At 52.4% G+C, this 11,924-nt stretch overlaps 1 long non-coding RNA gene across 1 annotated transcript; it reads right to left on the bottom strand.

The window, feature by feature from the left end:
* Positions 1–450: 450 nt before the first annotated feature.
* On the bottom strand, positions 451–4,750 carry LOC118883258. The gene is made up of 3 exons (XR_005016977.1): positions 4,702–4,750; positions 1,654–1,720; positions 451–730 (listed from the first exon to the last, which is right to left on the bottom strand). It is a non-coding gene; the product is annotated as an uncharacterized LOC118883258 (long non-coding RNA).
* Positions 4,751–11,924: the final 7,174 nt, after the last annotated feature.

Raw genomic sequence — 11,924 nt, 5'->3', positions numbered from 1 at the left:
CGTTGCCCTTCTTCCTTTTTTTGACTTTTCTGGAAACCACAGTCACCGATGCGGGCTCGTTACCAGCACATTTTTCATTTTCTTCTTTCTTAATTTCTCCAGCCCACGTGTCTTTCCCCTCCTCGACCTCACCTCGTAGCTGCTTCCTCCCCACCAACTCTCCCACCTTTTCGGTGTAGGCTAGCTGCCCCGTCGCGGACGTTCCCCCCGCCTCCGCCTGTGCGTCTTCCCTGCGGCTCCGGGCTCCTGCGTCCCTGTCGCCTCCATTCCCCGCCTCCCCTGCGTCCCTGTCGCCTCCATTCCCCGCCTCCCCTGCGTCCCTGCCGCCTCCATTCCCCGCCTCCCCGCTGGGCCCGCGCCCCCTCTCCACAGCCGCCCTCCTGCTGCGGCCACACGCACCCCTCCAGTCCCCGCTGCTCTCCTCCGGCTTCGGCTTCTTCGAAGCCTTGGTCTGTCTCCCAGCACCTTTCTCCTTAAGCCCTTCCCACCTTTGCTCTTCCGATTTGTTCTCCTTTTTTCTTTTCTGTTTGCTTTTCACTTTCACCCCATCCTTTCCCTGGCTTGCGTCCACTCGCTCCTTGTCTCCCTCTCCCAGGGTGCTGGGCCACACAGCCTTCCCACCGTCCTGGCCGCTGGGCACAGCCTGCAGTGCCCCATCCTCAGAGGACACCTGGAGAGCACCAAGGGCCATCTTCCTCTCGTCCCCAGGGCCTTGTTGTAGCCTTGGAACCTTGTGCAGGAGAGAGAGCACACTATGAGTGGGCCACACCCCACAGGCAGCACCCGCCCAGGTCGCAGACCCCAGTGACTGCTTTACTCACCACATCCTGCCCTGCCCTTCCCCACAGGGGCTGCCATCAGAGGGGCAACAAATCCAGACTATGCGCCTCTACTGCCTCCAAAGGAGCTTCAGAAAATAGCTTCTGTGTCTCAGCTCTCCTGGCCCTTGTCAGGAGTGGAACCCAGGGCAGTGCACTGCCCCCGGGCACAAACCCCACTGGGAACGGGCACAGGAGGAGCGGCTATTCCAATGCCCCTTCCCCCACCCAGGCTCCACAGACTCATTTCACAATACATTCCTATTAGAAAGTCAGGCAGGGGATCTGCCTGGTGGCCCAGTGGTAAAGAATCTGCCTTCCAATGCATAGGACATGGGTTCAATCCCTGGTCGGGGAACTAAGATCCCACGTGCCATGGGGCAACTAATGCCACGCGCCACAACTACTGAGCTTGTGCGCTTCAACTAGAGCCCGTGTGCCGCAAACTACAGAGCCCACGTGCTCTGGATCCCACATGCCACAACTAGAGAGAAGCCCGTGCACTGCAACAAAAGATCCCACACGCCTCAACGAAGATCCCGCGTGCCACAAATAAGACCTGACATAGCCATAAAAAATAAATAAATAAATATTTTTTTTGAAAAAGAAAGAAAGTCAGACAAGTCAGACAGTAAGGTCATTCATTGTCTTTTTTTTGCCCACGCCGCGCGGTACCAGGGATGGAACTCATGCCCCCTGCAGTGGAAGCGTGGAGTCTTAACCACTGGACCGCCAGGGATATCCCCATTCACTGTCTTCTTACACTTGCAAGAATAAACACGCAAGTACGAGTACCTAGAAGGTGGATCATGAGGATCACACCTGAAGACGTTACCTGGCCTCTTTTCTTGGAAAGCTTTTCACTGTTACGCGTCTTCACAGGCCTGGTGCTCTGTGCAGATCTAGAACACAGAACCACACGTAAATACAGAAATCTGCTGCTCACTTAGGAAGCCTACCATTTTGAAAACAGAAAACCAAAAAACAGATAAATAACCTACATTACAGACTACAGAGTCTCCAGTCTTTTCAGGGGACTCTTCTATTTTTCACAGCATGCTTGGTAAACGTGAGCATATTCATAGGACATCTGTGGGCAGGGGGTGAATGAGCAACTCCAGTCTGACACTAATGAGCTGCTGGAAGCTGCAAAGGCACCCCTGGCACACCTCCTGCCGACAGGAGACCTGCGGGGGCTGCAGAAAGAGCGGATGGCAGAGCCAGCCCTGTCACCCACCAGGTCCACCTCTGCCCACCCCCGGCCCCTGTCAATATTATGACTGCCATGGGACTTCCCTGGTGGTCCATGGTTAAGACTCCACACTTCCAATGCAGGGGACGCGGGTTCCATCCCTGCTTGGGGACCTAGGATCCCGCATGCTGCGCAGCCAAAAAAATTAAAAATCAAAGAAAAACAAAAAAACTACGACTGCCAGGAAATCATCAATTTAGAAAAACAGTCCTTCAAAAGTAACCTTTAAGAAGTAGTAATTGTGAGAAACACATTCAGAAACAAAACCCAAACTAAACAGAGAGAAGATCAGACACAACAGGCCCGAGCAGGAGCGGCGGGGCAGCCCCTTCGGCCACCACGGGGCCAGGCCCTGGGTTACGGAGGGCAAGGGAGGCCCGCCACCAGTCGACTGACCACCCAAAACCGTTCACTTCACACCCGCTAGGATGGCTACAGCGAAAAGATGGACAATACCAAGTGCTGGCAGGCATGCGGAGAACGCAAGCTCCTCACACATTGCTGGTGGGAGCGTAAAACTGTGCAGCCACCCCGGAAACAGTGTGGCAGTGCCAGAGCGAGGCAAACCACCACCACAAGACCCAGCAACTCCACTCCTAGGTGTTCACACAAATACTGTGAGCGAATGTTCACAGCAGCAATACTGACAAGAGCCCAAAGGTGGAAACAACCCAAAATGTCCATCAACAGATGAACGGATAAGCAAAAAGCACTATACTCAAACAGTAAAATATTTTCAGCCATAAAAATGAAGTGCTGGGGCTTCCCTGGTGGCGCAGTGGTTAAGAATCCGCTTGTCAATGCAGGGGACATGGGGTCAAGCCCTGGTCCGGGAATATCCCACATGCTGTGGAGCAACTAAGCCCGCGCGCCACAACTACCGAGCCTGCGCTCCAGAGCCCACGAGCCACAGCTACTGAGCCCGCGTGCCGCAACTACTGAAGCCCGCGCACCTAGAGCCCGTGCTCTGCAACAAGAGAAGCCACCGCAGTGAGAAGCCTGCGCACTGCAACAAAGAGCAGCCCCCACTCGCCACAACTAGAGAAAGCCCGTGTGCAGCAACAAAGACCCAACACAGCCAAAAATAAATAAATAAATAAGTAAATAAATAAATAAATAAAAATGAAGTGCTGATACGTGCTACAATGTGGATGAATCTTGAAAATATGTTAAGTGAAAGAAGCCGGACACAAAAGGACAAATATTGTATGATCCACTTGTACGAAATACCCAGAATAGGAAAATTCGTAGAAATAAAAGGCTGATGAGAGGTTGTCAGGGGCTGGGGGAAGAGGGAAATGAGGGGTATGGGGTTTCCCTTTGAGGTGATGAAAAACTTCTGGAATTAGATCATGCTGATAGTTGCCCAAGATTGTGAATGTCCTTAGTGCCAAGGAACTGTACACTCTGAAATGGTTAAAATGATGAATTTTACATTATATGAATGTTATCACAACAACAACAAACACAAAAGGAAAGTTTCCCAAAATTTCTGACACTTTCCATGAGAGAAAAAGAACAGTTGGGACAGAACACCAGGCACAGGAGAAATCCTGCCTCTGTTCACAGCATGGGGGCCGCACGATGTGGCCCACAAGCTAGACCGGGGCCGCACACGTTTCTGTCTGTCTGGCCAAGCAGTTCTGTAAAATGTCAGCAGCATTTAACATTCGAGACGCTTCACCGTAACCATGGTGTGTGAGCCGCACACCCAGGAGCCCGCTCAGGAGTTCACCCACCGCCCACAGCGCGGGTCCAGCAGGCAGGGAGCAAATGGCAGCCAGAAAAGGGAGCGGCCCACCCTCCCCCACCCCACTCCCCCTGACCCGATTACGGGAAACTAATAAACATGATTTGACATGACTCAGAGAAAACACCAAATTAAACTAATCCTGTACTCTGAGGCCGGGTGCTTCGTTCAAAACTGGAAATACTATTTAGAACAAGAGAGCTTCAACTGCCTGATTCTAAAGCCCAGACTCCTTTCACCATGAACTGACACGCAAATCCTGTCATCAACACACACGTGTTTCCAGCACCAAAGTTTCCAAAAGCAAAACCTACCATGGTTTTTTTTCCATCAGGTTTTTTCTTTGTTCTACTGGACAAAGAGAGCTATTTATACTATCCTCTGAGACAAGGAAGTGGTAGAAAACAGGAGAGGTAAAGAAAGGTCAGTGACAACCATATGCCTAATGCCTTTTAAACTATTTTTGGTTCTATTCTTTGAAAAAGATGTGGTTACCTATTGTTACCTATTATTATTTCTGACAAGATCCTTTATTTATTGATAATATAAAAACCACAAAAGAGAGGACCGACGGCAGGTGAGGGGGCCAGTCCTCAGGACAGCGGCCTGACATCTCGGCCTTCACAGAATGCGCAAAAGACTGATTTCCTGCGTGGCAGCCAGCAGCTCCCGTTACCAATCGTTCTGTGGTTCTACTGGATTGGTCACTTCTGCTCAAGTGAGACCAAAGACTGGATAAAAACAGGGAGTGCAGGTCCCAATTCCAATGACAAGGGCGGAGTCAGGACTGAAGGTGATGTCGCTGCCCCTCCCACCGCTGCATCCTCACCATCCCCACCTCACCTCCTGCACAGAGCAAAGGGGCACAGGACAAACCCTACCTGGTATCTTTTGAAATGGAGAATGTACTTTCTTCCTTCAGGCACTGCTACAAGTCACAAGAAGACAGAGAGTTTTACTGAGAACGTTTCCACGTTGCGGTAATGGTTAGAACTTCTGTTAAAACACTAAAGAGACCACCACCAATGTGTGCTGAAGTGGCCCCTGGGAAGAGCAAACATGACCCTCAGGAAGTGAGCAAGTCAGGTCCAGGACACCATGACGCCCCCGGCCGGCAGCTTCCCGGTCCTTAGAACTCAGCAAGACGGTGGCAGCCGCCTCCAAGGGTTCTGAGTAATGCGTAACCAAACCCCCCCTCCCAGAACTGATTCCAAGGCCCAGGCACAGCACAGAAAGCAGCGTGCCTTCTGAAAGTAGAAATAAGTGTACTTTACACACAAAATGTACATTTTTAAAACTATCAAAATGCCATAGAGACTAGGAAAGGCTTACGGATAAAAAAAAAAATGAAAAATTTAACTTAGTGAAGACTGTCAAGTTTAAAAATAGAACATTATCAGTAAATGGAAGATTCAAACCTGGTCTTTCCCACATCTTCCCTGATTTTTTTGGTTTGGCTCCTTCACTTTCTGTTTCTTCAGGTTTTCTAGGTTCATCTGGTCAGTATTCTCCCTCTTCCTTTAATGAAAAAAAAATTTTTAATGCAAGTCCCAAGGGAGGAAATGTAAAGCCAACATTGAAACGCTGTCTCTGGCTTGGAGAAATACAAGCTGCACAGAAAAGCGATAGGATCACCCCGCCCTCTCCCTCCCCAGCCTGACACCAGACTCCTTGCTCGACACCACCTGGGCCATGTCTGTGTGCACACACTCTTCGCATCCCATTTTCCACTAGTGCAGGGATGGGGTCAATTAGACTAGGGCATTTCAAGAGGTGAGCCAGCTCGTTAATAAAAATCACACTCCACTAAGCAAAGGCCACTTCTTCCCAAAAACATTCAGTTACCTTGTGAGGGCAACTTCATCCTTCACTGAGAATGGCTTCAAATCAGACACTTGACCATCTCCCATCGCCTCTTCTTTACCTGTAATTGTGTGTCTCCAACTGTGAGAAAACAGAGCTGAAATGCATCACAGAGGACCCCAGGTAAGCAGCAGGTCAGTCGGAAAGGAGGTGAACCTGGGCCCATGTGCAGGGACATTCTATGGCCTGTCATGCCTGTGGCTGGTGGTCCCACTGGCTGAGTCTACATCTAAAACACATCAACAGCTAACTCACATCAACCCACGACTAAGAGAAGAGCAAAGGCCCACTGTTCACAAGGTCTCTATACAACAGGTGCACCAGGAGGTGCATGTCATTATTGACCCCATTACTACAGAAACAGTCTCCAGGAACAGTTTCAGTTAACAGGTCCTGAGCATTTTCCCACGTTTTATGTGTCATCATCTTTATATTTTGAAACGTCCCAATTAACTATCTTGAAGACAAGCATCAACTCCACTGAAAATAGCCTGTTTGCCAATTCCAGCTGAGTACTTATGGCTTTAGATGCATCAGACCAAAAGGAAAAGGAAAAGAAAGCTGTAAGCTCGTGGCGTTAACAAGATGAACGCCAGTAGGTGGTAAAGACAAAGAAGGCAGATCAGAACTCAGGAAATGGAGCGGGCGGCTCCACGATGAGGACAACCCAGGCCCTAAGGCAGATATCTGGGTTCCAGGGCGGACCCCGGCGGAGACTGGAGCCCGCCCGGGCACCGAGGGATTTGCGTGTGTCGGCGCCGGTCCACGCCCGTCTCCTAGGGAGCTGGTCAGGCACAGGAGGCCCCGCAGGCCACGCTGGGTCGTGCGGAGAAGGGGAGACTGGGGAGAATGTCCCCCTCCTAGCCCCACCCGCCGCGCGCTCCGTAACTCCCACCTGCGGCTCCTCAAGGCCTCGGGCTCCGCAGCGAGCACACCGTCTACCGACGCGCCGTCTCCTGCCATCAGGTCCGCGCGTGCGCAGCGTCTCCACCACCACGTGCCGCTCCTCGGCGCCGCGGGGGCCGCCGGGAAGGCAGGAGGCGCAAGCGCGGGGCGGGGCTCCTGCGCGGCCCGGCAGCTGGGGGTCTGGGGCGCGAACTCCTGGGCACTGGCAGGATGGGTGCGGAGCGACGAGGGGGCAGCCCAGGGTCAAGGGCCCTGCGGGAGATCTTGGCCCAAGTGTGTGAGCGTGCACATGCACCTGCGTGCGCGGGCTGGGATGGGGGAAGGGCCGGCGGGGCGTGGACGTGATGGTGCAGGCGGAGGGGGGCGGGGATTGTCAGGTTAGGAAAGATAACGTGCTCCCATTGCATTTAGAGGGATGAATGAGCCTCAGTGGGCAGGACAGCTCTTGGGGCAGAGAGGCCTGTGGGAAACTCAGTGCCTGGTCCCGTGGGAGACGGCAATGAGGTCGGCCAGCAGAGGATGGTGGAGGTGGGGACGAGAGGAGTTGAGGATGACACCCAGGGTTCCAGTTTGCGTGGTTGCGTGGGTGGGGCTGTCCTCTGACCCTAAAACCCCATCACAGGAAAACCGCCTAAAAACATACCTTTGGTGAAAACAGAGGAGGCTATTACAAACATGCTCCTTACTTTACAATTTGGTGGTTGTTTTATAAGTTCTGGTGCCTTTGTTTGACGTTATTAAAGATGCCATTTTCCTGCCTTCTTAACAAATGGACGTTAGGTAAATAGCTGTTTTCCTGCTTTGGTGAATAATGGCCAGACGGAAGCCTTCTGTCGTGTCGACGGCCTCTCACTGCCAGCCCAGTGTGTGCTGCGGAAGCTTTGCATAAAGATGGCATCTAATCTACAATTGCGCCTGGATTTGCTAGAGCCCCACGGAGGCTGAACTCATTTTATTCAGAACGCCACGGAACGATAACCAAAAAAGTATACCATGAAGGCAACATCTATCATATGCTTCTTAAAAAACCCCATTGTCAGCATCAGTGACAATGGCATTACCGCTCAGTCACTGAGATTAAAAATTAGTCATACGTGGAAAATAGAAACAGGTTTTCAGGGAAAAGGAAGCTTTGGTTCCACTGAATTATGCCCCTTTTTTGCTTGGTAAATAAAGGATGCATATTTTCCGATGATATATATTTTCGAGGGTAGCTATGTCTAGGTGGTCCCAGATTTGGGGTAAGAGCCTTGTTGTCAGTTGATTGACTGGGCAGGTGTCAAAAACACTTTATAACTTACATCCAAAACCGTCTGACAACAAGGTATTCAGTCATCAGAGTTACCGCCATCCAGAATCTGAATCTTTCTGGATTAGGTCACGAATGAGTCCTTGGAATGACGGGTGTTTTCCTTCTCTTAGGTGTCACAGCCCATCAGTGAGGCTGAGTACGCAAAGCATCACTCGGCTGCCCGCGACCTCTCACCCCCTTAAACCCTGGTTAAACTGAGCCCTCTGCCTTCTGGGCAGCCACACGCCAGCTGGGGCCCCCGCCCCACCAGGAAGCCCCACCCCCCTGTCCTTAGCTGTCCTCCTCCTCGCCTCCTGTGACCTCCAGCACCCCTCCTCGGCCCACTCTCAGCGGGGGCCTTGCTTCCTATGTCACCGACACATAGAAACAGCCCACAGGGAGTGGCCACATCCTCCCAGCCCCACGGCTGCCCTGCCTGTGTCCGCCATCCCTCTGCCCCCTCCTGTCGCTGTGGTTGGACTGTTCGAACCTCTGTGAATGGCTGGCCAGCCCCTCAGCCCTCACCTGACCCCACAAGCACACGTCCCACCAGTTCTCTGCCCCCCCACCAAGCAGAACTCCCCAGACATGTGTCTACTTCCTGTCCTCTGGCTCACTTTTGATCCCCGTAAGGCAGCCTTCCCCACACCCCACTGAGACGGCCCCCAGCGAGGTCTCCGACACCCACCGCCACCTTCCCTGGCCTTATCCCGCTGACCGTCAGCAACATGGGCTGACGCCTCGTTCACAGGCGCCCCGTGGACCCTGTCCCTCCCCAGGTTTCTGGGGGGCATCTGGCCCAGCCCTGCTGCTGCAGCTGCTGCTCCCCTTCCTGGCACTGCCATGAACTGCCAAGCTGTCTGCCCATGACTGCTCCACCACACGTGGCCCTGCCTGTGGCCCGCTCCCCACCTGGCCTCACCTGGCCTCCACTCCTCCAGAGCCCAGGGTGGTCCTTCGGCAGCAGGATTTTCCGCAGAGGGTCGTGGGGAGGCCTCGGTGGGGGAAAACATGCAGGTGCCTTCAGCTGTCTGCCAGGGATCAGACCAGTAAACACCATGCTCCGGGGAGCCCTGGGCGTCCTCACCTCGCACTGTTCAAAGGATAAAACTAGTTCCCCAAAGTGGCCAGAAAAATGTCCATGGGGCCAGGCCACGATGCCAAACTTACAAGGACAATAATTTGTACCCCCCCCTTTCCTTGGACCTCATCCCCGAAAAGTGCCACATCCCCAGAAGCCACCGTCCTTGCTTGGAGAGAGACCTCTCCCTCCCTCCCCACGTGCACCTCTGCGTCCAGGAGGGGCGAGAGCACAGACGTAGCTTGGGAAGTGTCCAGAGTGTGGTGGGTATTCAGGGCCCACAGAGCCCCTCCCACCAGGGCCCTGGGCTGGGCGCCCTGAAGAAGACACTTTTAAGGAGCTCTCTCTGCTCCCAAGTGGCTTTTCTAGGTGCCCTCTGCAGCCAATGCTCTCAGTGGCTCTTTTTTTTTTTTTTTTTTTCCCAAATGACTCTCAACTTGCCTTCAAATAAGAATAAATATGTGTGTCTGTTCCCTGGGCCTTTGACAGCCCTGAGCTGGCCCCATGACTTGGGTGGGATTGATGGCCCTGTCTCACTGAGAAACCAGGTGCATCTTTTACTAAACGTGGTTTCCAAATGATGAATGGCTTTCTCACGAACACAAAATTGTTGATTGTATTTACAAACAATTCCTTTTTCACGTCCCGTTGATTCTTCTCCAGCATCGGTCCCTCAGTGACACCAGCACGGCTGATGCATTGGTGGCTATTACCTCCATTGATTAAGGCTTCCTGTGGTCCCGCGGTGCCTGGTACGCCGTTCGTCACAGACAAGCGGCTTGCACACAGCAGTATATCATGCTCCCTTCGGGCTTTACGGTTATTTATTCTTCAATTTATGTTGCGTACCCTGTAAGTACAGGCGCACACCAAAACTCCAAAATCTTAGCATGCCACAACAGTGAGCAAATACAGGAGTAAAGGAATTCTTTGCCAGTCCTGTGCTTCCAGAGCCTGACTCCTCTGCCCCTCATTCTGAAAAAATGCGAATGTAAATAAACAGTGTCAGCACCGTCCCTAATTGAGACTTGGGACCAGAGAGAAGGTCGACGGAAGTGCCACCACTTTTCACCAAGTCATTCAACATTTAGCATTGAACCAAAAGACCCCAGACCCAAATTCTTCAGCACCTCCTGCGGACGAGGCAGCCGTCAAAATGGCCCAATCCAGGCCAGGTGGGAATTTTCTAGAATCAGCTGCTTTCTCTAGGTTTCTCTGTCCCACCTCCTCTCCTGATGGCATTTTTGGCTCACCCGGGGCATTCCCCATGGTCAGTCCCTTCCAGGAAAGGGGCTGCGTGCAGAGAAGGTGCTGGACGCTGCAAGGGTCCTGGCTCCTCTCCGGCCACTGGGTCTTGGGCAAGCCGGTGACACTCCACATGGCCAGGCCCTCCTCTGGAACTTGCAGAGGCTCAGAACAGAGCCCAACTTTCCTCCCAACTCGAAAATCTGGGTGTTCACGTTCGCATCAAGAGCCTGTGTGGCTCATAGTTGCAAAGTATTGATCAGTATAAAAGTGTAAGTCAGAGCCCTTCGGCACTTACCGTGTACTGCCGTGGAGGGAAATTTATTCTCTCACAGTGCGGGAGGCTAAGTCCAAGATCAAGGTGCCAGCTGATTCAGCTCCTTGTAAAGACTCTCTTCCTGGTTTGCAGACGGACACCTTCTCACTGTGTCCTCACATGGCTGAGAAAGCAAACTCTGGTGTCTCTGTTTTTTTTTTTGGCCATGCCACGCAGCTTGTGGGATCTTAGTTCCCTGACGAGGGGTCGAACCCAGGCCCCCGGCAGTGAAAGCAGGGAGTCCTAACCACTGGACTGCCAGGGAATTCCCTGGTGTCTTTTTCTCTTACAAGGACACTAATCCCGTCATAGGGTCCCCACCCTCATGACCTCATCTAACCCTCATCACCGCCCAAAAGCCCCACCTCCAAATCCTATCACATTGGAGGTTAGGGATTCAACATAGGAATTTGGAAGGTGGAGAAAATTCAGTCCATAACATAGCTTAACACTAGCTACCTTACCAAATTATCTAATTAGTTCTAATAGGGTTTCTTTTTGGTTGAATTTCTTGGGATTTTAAATTATGCAATCATGTCATCTGAATATAAAGATAATTTTGTCTTCTTTCCCCTAGTATTTAGTTTCCCTGCATTATTTCCTTAACTAAAAGTTACAAACTACTCCTCCTGTGGGGCTCTCCCAGGGGCCCTCTGAAGACACCCCCTGCCCAACCGGCCACAACTACATCCTGAGCCCATGCGTGCAGGCCAATGGCTGGCCAAAGGAATGGGCTAAGGTGACCACGGTGGGTCACTGTGTCCTGCCGGTGTGGGGGCTGCACAGTGACTCTGTGCGGGTGTGCCCTGGCGTCACAGGCATTTACTTATTTATATATATTTTTAATGTCTCTTTTCTTGCTTTGCATTTTTGAAGATGATCTGGTGGGTTTTTTAAATTTATTTATTTTTGGCTGTGCACGGGCTTTCTCTAGTTGCGGCGAGCGGGGGCTACTCTTCATTGCGGTGAGCAGGCTTCTCACTGCAGTGGCTTCTCTTGTTGCGGAGCACGGGCTCTAGGCGCACGGGCTTCAGCAGTTGTGGCACGTGGGCTCAGTAGTTGTGGCTCGTGGGCTCTGGAGTGCAGGCTCAGTAGTTGTAGCGCACGGGCTTAGTTGCTCCGTGGCATGTGGGATCTTCCCGGACCAGGGCTCGAACCCATGTCCCCTGAATTGGCAGGTGGATTCTTAACCACTGCGCCACCAGGGAAGCCCCATCATGGGCATTTAACCTCCCCAGCCTGTGACCCACACGGCCCCACATATTTTCCAACACCCTTTGGTCATTCATTGAGGTCTCCGCCTTCTTGGGTTGACTGGCTGTCCTTCCCATGTGGATTCTGTAACAACAGGGGCGGGGCAGGTGGAAAGGACCGGGCCAACGACAGAGTGTGCCGCTTAGGG

The sequence above is a fragment of the Balaenoptera musculus genome, chromosome 17 (assembly GCF_009873245.2).
Source record: "Balaenoptera musculus isolate JJ_BM4_2016_0621 chromosome 17, mBalMus1.pri.v3, whole genome shotgun sequence".
NCBI classification, from domain to species: Eukaryota; Metazoa; Chordata; class Mammalia; order Artiodactyla; family Balaenopteridae; genus Balaenoptera; species Balaenoptera musculus.
The sequence above is the reverse complement of the archived record's forward strand: the minus strand, read 5'-3'. Positions and strand labels throughout refer to the sequence as shown.